The sequence below is a fragment of the Protopterus annectens genome, chromosome 6.part0 (genome assembly GCF_019279795.1).
Source record: "Protopterus annectens isolate FY-2018-M chromosome 6.part0, PAN1.0, whole genome shotgun sequence".
NCBI lineage: Eukaryota > Metazoa > Chordata > Ceratodontiformes > Protopteridae > Protopterus > Protopterus annectens.
The window spans coordinates 1,411,860,120-1,411,878,249 of NC_056737.1; positions in this window are offsets into that span (position 1 = coordinate 1,411,860,120).

Genomic DNA, 18,130 nt, shown 5'->3' on the forward strand with positions numbered 1-18,130 from the left:
ATACCTTTGTTTATAAGTTCTACTGTAGACATGTGATAGCCAAAGGGATTCCTGACTTCTGGGTCGACTCTTAGGGGTGTGTTGTAAATAGTTACCAGGGGTGGATGACTTCCGGAAGGACAGTACAGTTGTGTAAAATCTTACCATATCCATAGATGGCCTTCTCTTCTATTTGCTGCTGTATCCATTACATGAGGGAGTCTTCCTCTGACGGACTCATACATCCAGCTGTGTTACAAAAGACAGATGCTACTGCGAAGGTACATGCGACAGTCTACATCATTCAGCATGTCAGCCATAAATGGAGTCAGGCAAGCATCAGGGGGAAGGCAGGGTGGGAAACTATACAGCAGCATATAGAAGAGAATGACATCTCTATAGTTATGGCAAGATTTTATAGAACTATATATCCTTCTATTGATATGCTGCAGTATCAATTACATGAGGGAGAGTGCAAAATCTCATGCTATTAAATATTGAGAGAGGGAAGTGATGCATTTTCCACAAAGCCATGCAGAATGGCCCTGGCAAATCCTGCTCGACCTGGAAATGGCATCTAACTTGTAATATTTGGTGAAAGTGTGAACAGATGACCATGTGTCTGCCTCTAAAATGGCAGCTGTACCCAAGAGGAAGTCACAGCCCTAGTGGAGTGTGCCTTCACTGGAGACACAAGCCTTTTACCATGGGCTGTGTAGCAAAAGGAAATAGTTTGCTTGGAAACAGGGATTCCTAGGGCTCTTGGGTAATAGGATACAAAGAGCTCATCTGATTTATGAATGGATATGGTTTTAGTCAAATAGTATCAGAGTTGTCTATGCACATCCAAGGAATGAAGGATCCTTTTGCTGCAAGATTGTGGTGAAGGGAAGAAGGTAGCCAGATTGATGGCTTGAGTTGGGGAAAGCTCATTAACTACCTTGGGCATGAAGGATGGGTTAGTATGAAGGGAAACCCTGTCCTTATGGAAAACTGTGAAAGGGACGAGGCCATGAGAGCTTGCAATTCAGAGACCCTTCTGGTTGAAGTAAAAGCCATCAAAAGAATAGTTTTCCATGTGCAGTGTTGATGAGTGCAGTCCTTAATGGGTTCAAAGGGGGGTAAGGTAAGCTTTTCCAACACAAAAAGTAAGATCACAAGGAGGGGGAATAGGCTTCCTTGGGGGTCTAATGTGCAGCATTCTTTTGAGAAAAAGCTAGACTTCCAGCCTGGAAGCCAAAAGGGGACAGAGGTAAACATGCTGAGATGGCAGACAGATGTGCTTTGATGGAAGAATATGACAAGCTAGTGTTCATAACCTCACAGGTAAGACAGAACCACTGGGGGATCTACAGACAGTGGTTGAAAGTCTTGTTTTAGACAAAGATCTTTTCCAGTTGGAAAAGATATTTTCTGGTAATGGGTTTTTCTGCCTCCTGCAGAACCTGAAGCATTTCCTCGGTATAAAGGTGTCTAAAGGGAATCAGCACCCTATCACCCACAGTGTAAGGTTCAGGATGGATATTTGGGGGCATATGAGAGTTCCCTTCTCCTGTGTGAGTAAGTCCATTCTGAGGGGTAACTTGTGGTGATTGTCCTTAACTAGATGACGTAGAAGGGGAAACCAGTACTGCCTTGGCAAAAAGGGGGTCATCAACAAGATTTGAGGCTGTTCTCTGAATTTTCAGTAGACCTGTTTGTACAAGAGGAAAGTGGAGGAATGCAAAAGCAAACATGCCCTTCCATGGGAAGGAAAGAGCATCCGCCTTCCTGCCCCAGGGGTGAATATCCTGGTGCAATAAGTTGAGAGATATTTGTTCAAGTGGGAGGCAAACATTTACCTGACATATCCCCCATTGAAACCAGGTCCAGGAACACATCCCTGTTTAACACCCATTCGTGGGATAAGTCATGGACCTGCTAAGAGAATCTACCATCACATTTTCAGCTGAAGGGATATAGACTGCTAGGAAGGATACCTATAGGTTCATAGGTAGGTACTAGGTTATCTGCCCGAAGGCATAAGCCTAGCCGGAATGTGTTGGCTTTCGCCGCCCCCTTAGATTAGTTCCCTGTGCCTCTGTCCAGCAGAGCCATTGAAGTGATCCCTGGGGTAAACTTGGTCTCTCATCCACTCAAAGTTTCTCTTGAAGAGGATTAGCGAGAAGCTCTGCCTATGTAGTTTGGAATCTTGTTCCAGAGCAAGAGCCCTAGGAATCCCTCCTGCATGTCCTATTTATTGTTGTGCTGAGGTTTAGATCCCTGGAGCATGTGGCTCGAGGGGATATGGTTTTCTTTAGGTGGAGCATGTCCATCAATTCTGGGTTGGGCATGGCCTTGTATGTCAGGCAGAGAGCACCTCTGATTAGGCGGTATGCAACAAAGTACAGCTGGAGCTTCTTCAGTCGAGCTGCATAGGGCATCTGCTTGAGGCCAGTAATCCTCTTGGTGAGGAACTTCTGTGGTCTTTCCAGTTATTGCAGGTGTCTTGTAAGGTACATCCCAAATGGGGCATTGTACTCTATGATGGGTCTGACGAGTGATGCGTAGAGGGGCCCAATGACCTCTTTCGATCTGGATGCAAACCCTTTTGTGATTAGGTGGGCCATATAGAAGGATGTTCTAACAACTTTGGCAATGTAATTATCAAAGGAGAGGTTACTATCTACTTGGGTCCCCAGATCCCTTATTACATCTTCCGTATTTAGGGGGCTACCACCTATGTGGTAGTTTGTGGGTACTTTGTTTTTTCCAAAGGGGATGACTGCATTTTTTAGCATTTAGCTTAAGGCCATGGTTTTGACACCGGGTATCAGTCTCAGTGAGAACCTTTTGGAGGATGTCTGTCAGCCGGAGAGTCAATTATAGCCCCTAGTTTGCAGTCGTCTGCGAACTTGGTCAGCCATAGTCCTTCTGTGCTTGCCTGTACCTCTGAGAAGTATATGCCAAACAGGAGGGGTCCTAGGACTGAGCCCTGGGGAACACCACTTGTAACCGGTTTAGAGTCAGACCTAGCTCCCGCAACTCTTACCATGTGGGTTTTGCCCGTGAGCCAGTTGGCAACCCATCTCATGACGTAGGGATTTATTTTCAGGCTGGTGAGCTTGTCTACAATACCCAAGTGGGGAATGGTGTCCAAGACCTTTGCGAGGTCTAGGTAGGCTGTGTGGACCACCTTTCCCTTGTCTATAGCCTTGGTAATGCCAAACTGGGTAGGGTCCAGTGCTTGGAGGTTTCCAATGTCGCTGTTAATGAGATCCATGATGATGCGCTCCTTAGCTTTGCAGACCAAGCTAGTCAGGCTTATAGGGAGATAGTTCCTGGGGTCCACTGTGGCTCCACCTTTGTGGAGCAGAATAACAGTTGCTGTGCGCCACTCTGTGGGCATGTAGCCTGTGCACAGGCAGAGTTTAAACACTGTGTTTAGGTGAGGGGTTAGTTCATCTTTGAGCACGTGTAGGACGCAGCCTGGGACACCGTCCGTTCCCATTGATGCTGTGTTTTTGGCTTTGGAGAGGACTGTTTTAACCTGTGGCTGATTTCAGGGGCACTACATTCTTCTGGTATAGTTATGGGCCCTTTTGGGGGGTGCTAGGGGGGTGAAGTTTGCACTGAACCGGTCTGCCAGGATGTTGGCTACATCAGTCTGTTAGTGTATTTTGTGCCATTCTGCACCAGCTCAGAGTAGATCTGAGAATTGCCACTTAGATTCTTGACATAGCTAAAGAATGCCTTGTGGTTATCTTTGGAGTCCATGGCAATTTTTCTTTCGAAGCTAGCCTTGGATGATTTTATGAGGGAACATAGTTTCTTACTGATACTGATCAGGAATGTCTTCCCTCCTTGGGATTTTACTCTTTGCTGTACTAGTTTCCTCCTATTGTATAGCTTGTTTATGGTAGAGGTCCACCAGACTGGTTTCCTTTTCTTGGAGGAGCAAGTCTTGGTTTTGTTTGGGATAGCATGATCCATGCATTCTTGTAGGTGCCCGTAGAGTGCATTAGTAAAGGATTTTGCAGCTTGGACAGCATTATCCTTTAGCATGGGGGCTTTGAAACTTCCCACCTCAGTCTTAAGTAAAAAGAAGCTATGTACTCACCATAACGTTCCACGTATGTAGTCCATCTCTAACATTATTACGTGTGGTTCGGAGCCGATCCTCCGCTCCGACTTGGCCGCTTAAACGCCTGAGAACTTCTGACTGGCTCGTGGCTAATAGGTATCCCATGGTGCATGCACACATTCCCCAGATCTTGTTTGCTACTAGTTTATCAGGATAGGACAGGAAAAAGGACAAAGGTCCGGAAGAATAAACTGTAATAAAAAGCACCCTTGTGGTATAAACCACTGTAGAAAAGGAAAAACTGTATCCAGATAATCCAGGAAGGGGGCTGGTGGGTGGGATCGTATTAATGTTCGGCGAGATGGGCTACATACATGAACATTACGGTGAGTACATAACTTCTTTGTTATATAGCCCTATCTTGCCTCCATTATTACATGTGGGAAAGCGTCCCTAGCATCTTGAATGGGTGGCTCACTGGAAGATACTTCTGAGTGCCGTGGAACCAAATGAGGCTCTACCCCTGGAAGTTGAATCCAATTTATAATGGGAAATGAAGGTATGAGGGGTAGCCCATGTTGCTGCTGCACATTATCAATAGGTGTCCTGGCTTGGAAAGCAGCAGAAGTAGAGAAGGACCTGGTGGAATGCGCTTTAACTTTAAAGGGCAACTCCTTTCCCTGAGAACTGTAAATAAAGGAAATACAACTAGAGATTAAGTTCGATAGTGTAACCTTGGAAAATGGCAAGCCCATTCTCACCTCAGCAAAAGAAATAAACAGCTGTTCTGATTTTCTAAATCCTTTTGTCTGTGGATATAGAAATGTAGTTGTCTGTGCACATCCAATTGGTGGAATGTATACTCTGTTTTATTGGAGTGATTAGGGAAGAACACTGGCAATTCAATTGTTTGGTTTAAGTGAAATTGAGAACAGACTTTAGGAATAAAAGGGTTGGTCCGGAGAGAGACCCTATCTTTGTGAAAAATTAAATATGGAGGTTTAAGAGACAGAGCCTGTAATTCAGAAACTCGTCTGGCTGAGGTTATTGCTACCAGAGTGTCTTCCAAGGCAGGAATTTCAGCTGAAAACTATGGGCTGGTTCAAAACGTGGCAGAGTAAGTCTAGACAGGACTAGATTCAGGTCCCAAGGAGGAACGGGTCTTGCACAGGTCTTATCATGGAACCCCTAAGAAAAGATTTGCACAGTTTGTGAGACACAAGACTGGAATCATTAATCCCCACATGAAAATTAGATACTGCTGCTAGCTAAACTCTGGAGTGTAGCAGCCGCTGAACCCTGGTGAGAGAGTTCTGAAAAAAACTCTAGAACAATAGTAATGGGAGCTGTAAATGGATCAACTTCTCTGTTGTGTGCATATATAGAAAATCACTTCCATTTACTATGATACAATTTTCTAGTCGAAGGCTTGTGAGAAGAGATAATACGAGTTACCACTGGAGACAAATCATGAAGCCTGACTATTGACGAAACTAGAGCAGTCATGCTGTCAGTTTGAGAGTGTGGAGACTGGGGTGAATAGAACCTGATATGTCTGTCAGGAAGTCTGGCACTGGGTCCAGAGCCCAAGGATAGTCTAACAGGTGAGGCCCGAGAAAAGGGAACCAAATCTGATGAGGCCAGTAAGGAGTGATGAGGATCATCTTGCTTCCCAACAGCATTGCTTTCTGTATGACCTTGGGGATGAGTGGAAAAGAAGGAAAAGCATAAAGGAGTCCTGGGGGGCCAATCGTGTACTAGTGTGTCTCTTGGATACTCTCCCGGAGGGGGGATGAGAGAGAAAAAGGTGCTGCATTTGGTGTTGATGGGGCTTGCAAAAAGGTCACAGCAGGGTTGTCCCCACTTGTGGAAGATCATACTGGCTATTTTCTGGTTCAAGGACCATTCGTGAGGTAATAATATAGCCCTGCTTAGCTTGTCCACTATCACGTTGGAAGTCCCCAGGATGTGCGTTGCAATGAGAAAGCATTGGGAAGAAATCACCCAATTCCAAACTCGCAGGGCGTCTCAACATCTGGTCCCCCCTTGTTTGTTTAGATACCAGACCACCGACATATTGTCGGTCTGGATAGCTATCGTCCCTAGAGGGAGAAAGTTGAAGTGCTTGCAATGCTAGGAGCACCGCTCTCATCTCTAGGACATTGATATGCAGATGGGCCTCCTGCTCTTGCCATGTGGCTTGGACAGTCCTGCCAAGATAATGCCCCCGCACCCTATCAGAGAGGCATCCGTGGTCACAGTGGCAATGGGTTAGTGCGGTACAAAGGGAGTCCCTGTGGTAAGATGACCTGGTTGAATCCACCAGCGTAGGTCCTTTTTGAAAGAAACAATCAGAATCTGATGATTTAGAGGCAACTGCTGAAACAACCACTGGGATGACAGGAGCCATTGGAGTATTCGCATATGTAGGCTTGCTAAAGGTACCAAGGTTATGGTCAACGCCATAGTTCCGAGAAGCTGCAACACCACCTTTGCTTTGACTGTTCGAAGGGGAAGTATCCTGTAAATTTGTTGCACAAGATTCTGTATTGTCTGTAAGTAGTCTGGCTATCATATCGACCGTGTCTGTTTGCTCCTATAAAAGTTACAGACTGAGTGGGCAAAGTAGAGGATTTTTCCCAGTTTATCGAGATTCCCAACTGGGAACAGAGCTTAATTGTGGAATCTCTGGACTGAATTAGGCAATACCTGGTGGTGGCCGTCAGGAGCCAATCGTCCAGGTATGGAAAGACTTGGATTCCCTGATGCCGCAAATGAGCTGTGACTACTGCCATGCACTTGGCGAACACCCGGGGGGCTGTGGTGAGACCAAAGGGTAGCACCCGAAACTGGTAATGATTGGCTCCCAGCCAGAAGCGTAGGTAGCTCCTTGATACTTTATCCATCATCAAGTGGTAGTATGCATCCTGGAGATCTATTGAGCACATCCAGCTGTCTCTCCCTAACAAAGGGATTATGAATTGTAGAGTGATCATTCGGAACTTGGACTTCTTTACATACATTTAACCTGCTGAGGTCTAGGATGGGTCTCCAAGTCCCCTGTTCTTTTTGGAACTAAAAAGAACCTTGAGTATGTTCCAAATCCTGTCTGGTCTGTTCGGACCTTTTGGAGGACTCTTTTTAATACCAGCTTTTCTATCTCTATAGCCGCTTGATCCCTGCGATTGGGTGGTACATCTGGGATCTATTTGGGAGGGCGTGGTGGAAGGGAAAAGGGTATAGAGTAACCTCTGGTGATAATGTCTTGTACCCACTTGTCTCGAGTGAGATTTAGCCAGGCTTCTGGGTACAAGGACAGGCAACCCCCAACCGGCACCAGAGACACAGTCAGGTTTCACATCAGGAACGCTGATAGGGACGGTCACGAAAGAATCACGACCTCCCTTATTTTGAGTCTCTCCTGCCTCTAGGGTGACGTCTACCATTATTTCCTCCTCCCCTGCCTCTGGAGGAGGAATCACCTCGTGCGTCCTGGAAAGGTCTCCGATTTCTTGAACCACATTTTGCTGCTCTTCTGACCTTTAGGGTAAGGTCTAGAAGGAACAGTAAAACGGACTCCCACGGCAGAGAGAGTCTTTCCTTCCTGCTCACACCTGGTGATGGTATCTCACCTTGGGTCCAAAAAGAGAGGATCCATCCACGGGAGCATTGGTGAATGTAGACTTGAAAGGCTCAGCAAAGTTGCATAGACACATCCAGGAATGTCTCAAGGAAACTCCTGAGCCCGCCGCCCTACTCACACCATCAGCTGCGTATGAGATCAGCCATATGGAGGAATTAACAATAGATGTGAGTAGCCAACTGAGCAGACACTGTAGATGGGACTGCTTCAGTAGAGGTACCCTGAAGAGAATCTCCTAACTCCTTTAGGAGATCTCTCTGAAGTCTCGTAAAATGTGATAGATAGTTAAGCGGAGTCTAAAAGCTGCTGAAGAGAAGATACGCTTCCCGTACCTATCCATCGTTCGGGATTCCTTATTAGGTGGATGGATAGAAGAAAGTCTCTGCTAGCTCCTTCTTAGTGGCCACCACCATGGCATCAACAGGTAAACCCTTGGATAAACTTTGTCTTTAGGGGCGGAAAGAAATTTATTCGGCCTCCTGGGGACCGGTTCCACAGCATCAGGAGTCTGCCATGCTTTCTGACTCACAAGATCCAGTAATTCGTCGAATGGAGGAGACACCCATGAAGCTGAGAGTTGAGACCCAAAAGCCTTCAGGTACACTGACTCCTCATTGGAGGGGGTAACGGTGGGCCAGCCGCCTTCTCTGCCTGAGGATCTCCAAAATGTCTGCAGGAGACATCTTCAGAGGATGACTTGGGGGACCCCCTCTGACTCATCAAGGTCAGTGTCAGATGTGACAAGACTCATCAGGGCAGTCTACATGCTTCCTCTTATATGATCTCTTCCGAGGGGGCTCCTCAGTGGGGTCTTCTGGGGAGGTCTCAGAAGATCAGGGACCACTCAAATGGGGGTCCTGGGGCTGAGTCTCTACCATCCTGAGAGAGAGAGGATGCTGAGACTATAGTCTGCACATGGAGTATAGCATCAGTACTCCTACGTGCTACGGATGAAGTATCCAACATGCGCCTTATACTCACGAAGACCAATTCCTCAGGCTTTGAAAGACGCTCCGGCTCCAAAGAGAGAGTAGGTGCCGATGGCTCCAAAGGAATCGGCTCAGAGAATGATGTAGGGTCTCGGGCCGATGCACCAAGAGTAAGACTCTGCATCGAAGAGGTTCGGTTCCAAGTGTCCCCCCTTGGGCCTGACCAAAAGTTTTAACATGCCTTTTAGGATCAGCTTATTCTTCCGTTCCTGGAGCACTCTAGGACTAAAGGAATGGCAAAAAAGACAAGTTTCTTGAAGATGTACGGCCCCTAAAAAGTACACACAGACACTATGTCCATCAGTGATGGACATTTTTTGTGAGCATTTAGTACACTTTTTAAATCCTGACTGTTTATGCTCTATGTTCTTTGGACATAATGGCAGTAGCAATACAGGCGATTTTAAGAAACAATCAACACACTTACTCAATAAGAGAGGAACTAGATCCTCTAACTTAAATAGATCTAGCCCTAACTATCGCAACAAAAAATAAAGGGTGGTTTTACTAGGTTCTCTAACTTAAACAAACCTAGTGCAAAGGGAAATGGAAACAAACTAGCACCTCTAAGATAAACTGTCTAGTCCAAAAGCACACACTCATGGGAACCACACACAAGGCCAACAGGCCCAAGAATTTTATAGCAGTAATAAGTCAAATCCAGTAATAAGTCAAGTCCGATTAATAGACACAAAACGGTATCACAATAAGGCCATCAGCAATCAGAAAAACACTTCGCACGAAGCTAATAAAGAACTAAATCACTTAGCCATGGCCAACCAAAAGAAGCTTCTGACTGAAGACGTGGCAAACGAGATCTGGAGAATGTACACATGCACCATGGGATACCTATTAGCCACGAGCCAATCAGAAGTTTACAGGCTTTCTAAGTGGCAGAGTCAGAGCAGAGGATCAGCTGCGAACCACACGTAATAATGGAGGCGAGATAGAACTACATAACATTGTGAAGTTTGCTTTTGAAAATTTTTTTACGGTTGTTTCTTTGACCGGGGGTGGTGGCAGAATGTGGATATCCAGAGTGATTAGTTTTTGGTCAGATCTAACCAGCGAGGGGTTGATCTCTGGTGTAGAACACCAGTCGCCCATGTTGGTGATGGCCAGGTCCAATATGTTGTCCCCTCTGGTGGGGGTTTTGACCAGTTGATCCAGGGCGTTTGAGTTTATAAATTTTAGGAAATGTTGGGCAAGGGAGTTCGTACTTGAGTAGTTCTCCCAGTTAATGTTTGGGTAATTGAAATCACCCAATATCAGGGCGTTTGGTAGGACCTTTATGTTTCCCAGTGTTTCCAGGAATGCGGAGTGGAGGTGCTGGGACATGATGGGTGATCTGTAGCAAGCTATAATTTGAATAGCAGTTTTGCCCGTTGTTAGTTGCACCTGGATGATCTCTGAAGTATCGTGCTGCGCCACTAACCTGGAGGTATGGGTATCCTTGATGAATATGGATACTCCCCCCACATTTTGTATTTTGGTCCGGGTTTTGTGGCCGAAATGTATGGTACGAGTTGTAGCCTGGTAGTGCTGGAGTGCTCTCTGGAGCCATAAGCTAGGTTTCTGTTACTGCACACATATATCGATTTTCTCCATACTGAGGAGTGCCTCAACTGCATGCATTTTGAGGTTTAGACTTCTGGCATTGAGCAGTCTCTGTAGTGCAATCTCCTATGCCTTTAAAGCCAATCTGCATAGGATCTAGGATTTCGTCCCCCTTGCTTGTTGATGTACCACAGCACCGTTGTGTTGCCTGTGTACCATTTCATCACTCCTGGAAAGATTCGAGACCAAGATCTGAAATGCAAATATCAAGGCTCTCATGTCCTTGATGTTGATGTGTTCCCTCTGTTGGGAGTAGGTCCACGTGTTCCTCACTATCCAGAGTTGCCCCCCCCCCCCCAGCCTGAGTCTGAGGCATCTGTGTACAGGTTCTGGTAGGGAGAAGAGGTTGCAAGGGAATACTTGGACATTTTGCAATCTGAGTAATCCACTGCTTTAGTTCCCTGGATAGGCAAGGTAAGAAGGGTACCATAAACTCTAGGGGATGCAGGTGTTTATAGACTGTCCTTGAGAACCACTGAAATTTCCTCATGTGATGCCTTGTTAATGGTACCATGGGAATGGTGGAGGCCATGAATCCCAGTAGCCTTAGAAACTCCCTGTTGGACAGGGCTTTGAGAGGAGGAATTCCCTGGAAATAAGAGGTCATGGTCTGAATCTTGTCTGGAGTAAGTCAGGCCATCATTTGCCCTGTGAGAATACTGCATGGTCCAACACATGGTCCTGGGAGGGATTCAGAGAAGATTTTTGAAGGTTTATGATAAACCCCAGGCCTCTCAAAGTCCAGGTGCTGTTGGACCAACTGTGGGGATGATGCTTGGATGAGGATATAGTCCAGATACGGGAAGAGATGGATCCCCTGCATTCCGGCGAAGGCAATGACAGGGGTTAAACACTTTGTGAACACCCCAGGGGTTGTAGAGACCAAATGGCAAAGCACAGAACTGAAAATGTGCAGACCCCACTGAGAAGCAAAGAACTTTTCTGAAAAGAGGGTGGATTGGGATGTGGAGATAGGCATCTTATGTCCAAGGGCGCCATGTATGCATGAGGGAGAATCAGGGGAGGAGAAGAGACTGTTTGCATTCGAAAGGAGGGCAGCTTGAGAAAGGTAGTCATGTGGGATAGAACTAAGATACGTCTCGAAGGACCTTCTCTCCTGGCAACCAGGAACATTCTGGAGTAAAATCCTTTCCCCTCTTAAATTCTGGGGTACCTCTTGAATAGTGCTTTGAGAGAAGGCGGCCTGCAAGACTGAAAGAAAGGAAGCCATTTGGTCTTGAGGGAGTTGAGGAATGCCTTTAAAGGTTATTCTGGAGTCCCATACCATGAAATATCCTTGTTTTACGACTGAGAGAACCCAAGAATCCTGGGTAATCTGTTTCCAAGCAGGAAGGGACAGGGACAGACTCAGGGGAGGAGATAGCCAGGCTTGTTTGCTGTTGGTGAAGCACCCACCAAGAGGAGAAAACGCTGAGAGAAGAAAGGAGCCACTTTTGAGACAGTATTTTTCCTCTGTTTATTTGCTAAGTTTTTCTGCATAGCCGCCTATTTTGAGCATTTTCTGGCTTGTTAAATTTGATTTCTGCATTAGTAACTGTATTTAGAGTACAACCTAGAGCTGTTTACTGAATTTCCTGTTTGCACTTATTTTTAAAATCTTCTAAAAACTTGCATTTTATCTGTCTTTGGCCTAGCACTCTTGTGTGGGGTCATTTACTGCACTGTTATAACTTGTTGATACTTGTTAACCTCTGCTATCTCTGAAAAAACAAAAAAAAAATCTTGCTTTTTTCCCACTTTTCTGAGATTTAAAAAAGTTCAGTTACAGGTTTGCTGTTCTTGAACTGTTTGTAAGTTTCTGTGAGGCCATTTTTTGCTTGGGCTAAAGGAAAGTCTCTGTTGATCAGTGGCAGTGAAAAACATTGAGCAGCCTGCCTGCCCCTGTGGGAGTGGTTACTGACTTGAAACTGTAGTTTTATTGGCCATTTTGGGTCAATTCCAAAACTCCTTCATCTTCCTCTCTTAAAACCCTCTTTTGCGTGGTTTTGCACGTTTGAGCATAGCGCAATAGTGGGCAGCACCGCCTAATTGGGTTTAAACTATTCCTGGCTCCACAAAGTCTGCTCTTCACTTTTCCCTTAGAACTGTTCTATCTCTCAATTTAAACACCATATTCTCATTCTAAGGCCCTTCACTGGCCCAATTAAGTAATCCTACAAGTTAGCACTATTAAACCATAAGCACTACTTACTCTTATACTCGCTACGATTACCCGGTCCTCTATTGGTCCGTCTTAAATTCAGTTTCCCTATTACTCTAGCATGTCCAAAGGTCAGTCAATGGTTTCCTCTCCAGTCCAGCTGGTGAATCTGGGAATTTTGAGGCAATGTTACAACTGTCTCATGTACACGGACAACCCTCTCCTCCTCCAAACAGGTTCAAATATATGTGAGAGATGCAACTATTTAGCCAAACTGGAGGCTGAGCTCTCTCATCTCAAAACTGGTGAAACCAGTCAGGAGGAGAAGGTAACCTCACACAACACAAATCCAGTATCACATAGTCCCACCACATCAGCGAACCAAACACAAAAACATACTCAGAGGCTCTAAATAAAAATCTACCTAAGCAACAGAGACCTCCAAAGCAGACATCCAAGCAAACGCTACCTCAAAACAAAACACACACAACACATAACCCACAAAGTCAGTGTGCCAAGCAGCCACAGCCCTTAAGGCTGAATAACACACCTGCTACTCTTGTTATAGGTGACTATTGTCAGACACACTGACGTCCCGCTCACCAGGCTGAATAAAGAGAAGGTCACAGTGAGCTGCCTGTCGGGTGCTAGGATCAGACAACGCAAGCACTCAGGTCACTCCAAAGCAAATACAAATATGACTCAGTCATTGTACATGCTGGTGTGAATGACCTGAGATGTACCTCCCTGGACTACATGAAAAGAGACAGAGGAGCTCTCTGATCATGTAGCCCAGGCTGGTATGACCCTGACCTTGAGCAGCATCTTACCCTCACCTAGAATGATGCCACAGTACAAAGACAAAATGATCGATTTTAACAATTGGCTAAAAGTTTGGTGTCATTCAAAGGGGATCCAGTGTCTGTCAGCCTGGGATGACATGCTCGACAAGCCACGTTGCTTCACTAGGGACAGCTTGCACCTGTCACCACTGGGCTTTCGGATATTGGCAAAGGCTCTTGCCACCCCCATAGTGCCTTTTTTAGGCAAGGCTCAAAAGTCAAGCCCACCCCCATAGACAGCACAAGGAACAAGAAACTAAGGGTAACGCTGCTAAATGCCAGAAGTCTGAACCTCAAGATGCACACACTCTAAGCTCTCCTCAGTATGGAGAACATAGATATCTGTGCAGTGACAGAAACCTGGTTCAAGGCTCCAGAGAGCACCCCAGCACTACCAGGCTATATATGCTTTTCGGCCTCAAAACCCGGACCGAGCCACAAAAGGAGGGGGAGTTTCCATATTTATCAAGGATATCCACACCTCCAGGTTAGTGGCATTGCACGAAGTATCGGAGACCATCCATGTGCAACCAACAGTGGGCAAGACTGCTTTTCAGTTTATAGCATCCTACAGACCACCCTCTCAAAGTCAGGAATCCCATTCGGCTTTCCTGAAAACATTGGAGAACATGAAGATCTCTCCGAACACCATTATATTGGGCGACATCAACTACCCAAACATGGACTGGAAGCACTACTGAAGCCCCAGCACCTTAGCCCAAAGATTCCTGGAAATTATAAACTCAAATGCTATGGAACAACTAGTCACCACTCCCACAAGAGGGGACAACATACTAGACCTGATCATTACCAACATGGGGACTCTATGCTCCACACCAGAAGTATATCCCTCATTGGTAAGATCAGACCATAAATTAATTTCACTGGATGTCCACATCCTGACCCCACCCCCAGCCCAGAAAACCACAGTGAAAAACTTCTCAAAAGCGAACTTCTCACTTCTCAAAACCGAAGTGGAATCCTTCAAGGCCCCAGAGCCAGTGGAAACTACAGCCCAAACTGCAGAATCCTATATAAATGCATTCTACGGACATCTCCAGGAATGCATGGATCATGCTATCCCAAACAAAACCAAGACCCAATCATCCAAAGGCAGGCGTCCAGTCTGGTGGACCCCTGCTATAAATAAACTGTACAACAGAAGGAGGAAGCTACTACATGATAGAGCAAAATCCCTAATAGGGAAGGCATCTCTGATCAGTACTAGCAAAAAATTACGATCCCTCATAAAATCCTCCAAGGCCAGCTTCGAGAGAAAAATTGCACAGGACACCAAAGACAATCATAAGGCTTTTTTCAGTTGTTAGAAACCTGGGATGCAACTCCCAGACTTGTTCTGAGTTGATTCTAAATGACAAAAAATACACTGAACCCACAGACATCGCCAATATCCTGGCAGATACCCCCCCCCCAAAAGAGCAAGTATCTATCCCGGCAGAGGGCTGCCTCCCAAACATCTCAGATGCTCAGGTGAAGGCTGCCCTCTCCAAAGCAAAAAACACTGCTTCCATGGGACCAGATGGTGTCTCAGGTTGCGTCCTACATTAACTACAAGAGGAACTAATCCCTCAAATAAAACAGCTACACAATCTCAGCCTCACTACAGGATATGTGCCCACAGAATGGCGTACAGCAACAGTGGTCCCACTCCACAAAGGTGGAGCCTCTACGGACCCTGTATCGCCCCATAAGCCTGACTAGCTTAGTCTGCAAGGCTATGGAGAGGATCATCATGGAGCTCATAAACAAAGACATTGGGGACCTACAGACACTAGATCCTACCAAGTTCGGCTTTGTCAAGGGCAGATCCTGCCTTTTGAACCTGGTTGACTTCTTTGAAACAGTCACCAAAGCCATAGATGAAGGGAAGGTAGTCCACACAGCCTATCTGGACCTTGCAAAGGCATTTGACACAATACCCCACTTGGGCATCATAGATAAGCTATCCAGCTTAAATATAAACCCCTATGTCACAAGATGGGTCGCAAACTGGCTCAAAGACAGAACCCACAGAGTGAGAGTTGCTGGAGCCATGTCAGACTCGAAACCGATCACAAGTGGCGTCCCACAGGGTTCTGTCCTTGGACCACTCTTGTTCGGTATATACTTTTCCAAGGTACAGGCAAACGTGGGAGGACTATGACTCGCCAAGTTCGCAGACGACTGCAAACTGGGCACCATAATCAACTCTCCAGCTGACACAAACATCCTTCAAAAAGGTCTCACAGAGACAGATAACTGGTGCCAGCGCCATGGTTTAAAGCTAAATGCCAAAAAATGTATATATTCATACCCTTTGGCAAAAACAATGTGCCCACAAATTACCAAATAGGCGGAAACCCATTAAGTACAGAGAAAGTTATTAGGGACCTGGGGACCCAAGTTGATGGCAATCTCTCCTTTGAAAACCACATTGCCAAAGTGGTTAGAAAGACCTTCTACATAGCCCACCTCATCATGAAAGGTTTCACATCTAGATCAAGAGAGGTAATTGTGCCCCTTTATTCATCCCTCATCAGGCCCATCATAGAATACAATGCCCCTTTTGGGATGTACCTTACCCGGCACCTGCAGCAATTAGAAAGACCCCAAAAGTATCTCACCAAGAGGATCAAGGGTCTCAAACAGATGCCATATGCTGCTCGGTTAAAAAAACTCCAGCTCTACTCAGTTGCATACCGCCTACTTCGAGGCGATCTATGCCCGACATACAAAGCTATGTCAAATCCAGAATTAATGGACATGCTCCACCTCAGTAAATCTAAATCCCTTAGAGCCAGACGCTCGAGGGACTTGAACCTCAGCACAGAAATAAATAGAACTTGCTGGAGGAACAGGTTCATAACCCAGAGGCTCCCTTCGCTCTGGAATAGAATTCCAGTTCATGTGAGGCAGAGCACCTCACTGAATCTCTTCAAGAAGAATCTCGATAAGTGGATGGAGGATCGTAGGTTTGTCCCAGGGATTACTCCAGTGTCACTATTAGACACAGGCACAGTAAACTAAACCTTAAAAAGGGCACAGTATACTCAAATCAAGGGGTGGCGTAAGCCATACAGAATCGGGCTAGGCTTATAATTGCCTCAGGGCAGATAGCCTAGTATGAACCTATGAACCTATAAGTCCTGGTAGTCACAGTACCAGGTTTGGCCTGAAAGGGCTGCTTTTGAGCTGGTGTAGAGGGGGAAGACCTGGAAGGGGTCTGCTTCCTGGAATCTTTTTTTCCCTTTGGAGGCAATGTGTTTGTTTAGAAGGCCTTCTCACAAAGGTTGTTCTGGGCAGTTAGTTCCTCTGGAAACTGGGAACAGATGACACAGAAATGTGCCTGAGGTCCTGAAGGTCTTTGACCTTTGCCTGAAGGGCCTTAAAGAGCTCTGCAGCCACAGAGCCAAACAAGGCCTTGTTACCCAAGGGTGTGTCTATTAGTTTTGTTTTGATATCTGGCAAAGGCTGTAGCCTGAGCCAGTAATATCTCCTGATGGCCCTACCCTGAGGCAGCTGCCCTTGCAGAACTGCGCTTCAGAGTGCCTGGTAACTCGGTTGCAGGAATTCAATAGGCTAGTTATTTTTGCCTTATTGGGGGGAATCTGGTAACTCACTAAATGGTTTAATTGCATCTGTCAGTAGGGCCAAGGAATATTTAGCCATACGTGTGACAGTTTATGGCTCTTGCTGCTGAGGTGGAGGACATAGACTTTTTGCTCAATCTTTCTATGATTCTGCTTTTCTCAGAGGGGAGCAAGGAAGCATTACGAAGCTCTGATGTTTTATCTGCAGAAAGAAATAGATGAAGGATAGAAATTGGGCATCTTCAAGGACTTTTTATCTGTCGGGGTGGTTTGGTACAGGGGGGTTGGGAATCTGGAGTTTTTGATGCAGCCAAGAATGCATCCAAAAAAAGGAAGGACGCACAGGGGGAACAGCAGATGGGTTAGGGGACTCCATTTGCAAGAGGTCATAGTACCGCTTTTGGGTCTCGCATACCAGAGTGTCCTTCATATGGACAATCGTCTCCCCAAAAGTGATATCTTCCCCATGGGAAAAGGTTCCACTTGAATCATCTTGAGAAGCATACCCCAGGGGGAAGGCAACAGGAGATGTGTAGGTAAGGGACTCATCCCCTGAGGATTCCTCTTCTTCAGAGAAAATGCCAGCCAATGGCCTACTCCTAGGAGTGGAGGCTGCAGGAACCTGGACAGGTGCAAATGTCAGGTGTAAGGTAATGAAAGCATTAAATAGGCCTTGGGTAAAGGCCTCCCAGTCAGGGACTTGATCCAACAATGGTCTGTTGTGAAGGAACAATATGCTTAGTCTTTTGTCTAAGATGCAATGAAGAGTACGACAAGATGTCGGACAACACTCTATGAAGTCTAAAAGAACTTCTCTTACAACGATTTGGGGAACCCACATGGGCCTTCATAGCTGTGGTTCCCCACTGGCACCTGGGTCAGATGCCTGTGACTCCCTTCTGGGACATGCTGGCAGCCTCCTTAATAGCTTCCCTTGGGTACCAGTCAGCTGAAGGTCTATGGATTCAGACTCTGTCTCTGGGCCTTCACTGGCCTCGAGAGGTACGGTTGGAACAGAGGGCTCAGTCCGATTCAGGCTGAGATTTCTTGGCCTTTTTTTGTGGCAGCTCCTCTGAAGTTCTCGACTTTGGGTCCATGTGTCTACCTAGCTTTTTAAGATGTTGATTCGTTAAGTATAGTTTAACAGCGGCAAATCAGCTCCTAAGGTTCTTTGGTATAAAGGCCTTACAGATCTCACAAGTGGTATGATTGTGGTCTGGGCCTAGTCAGAACAAACAGAGCTTGT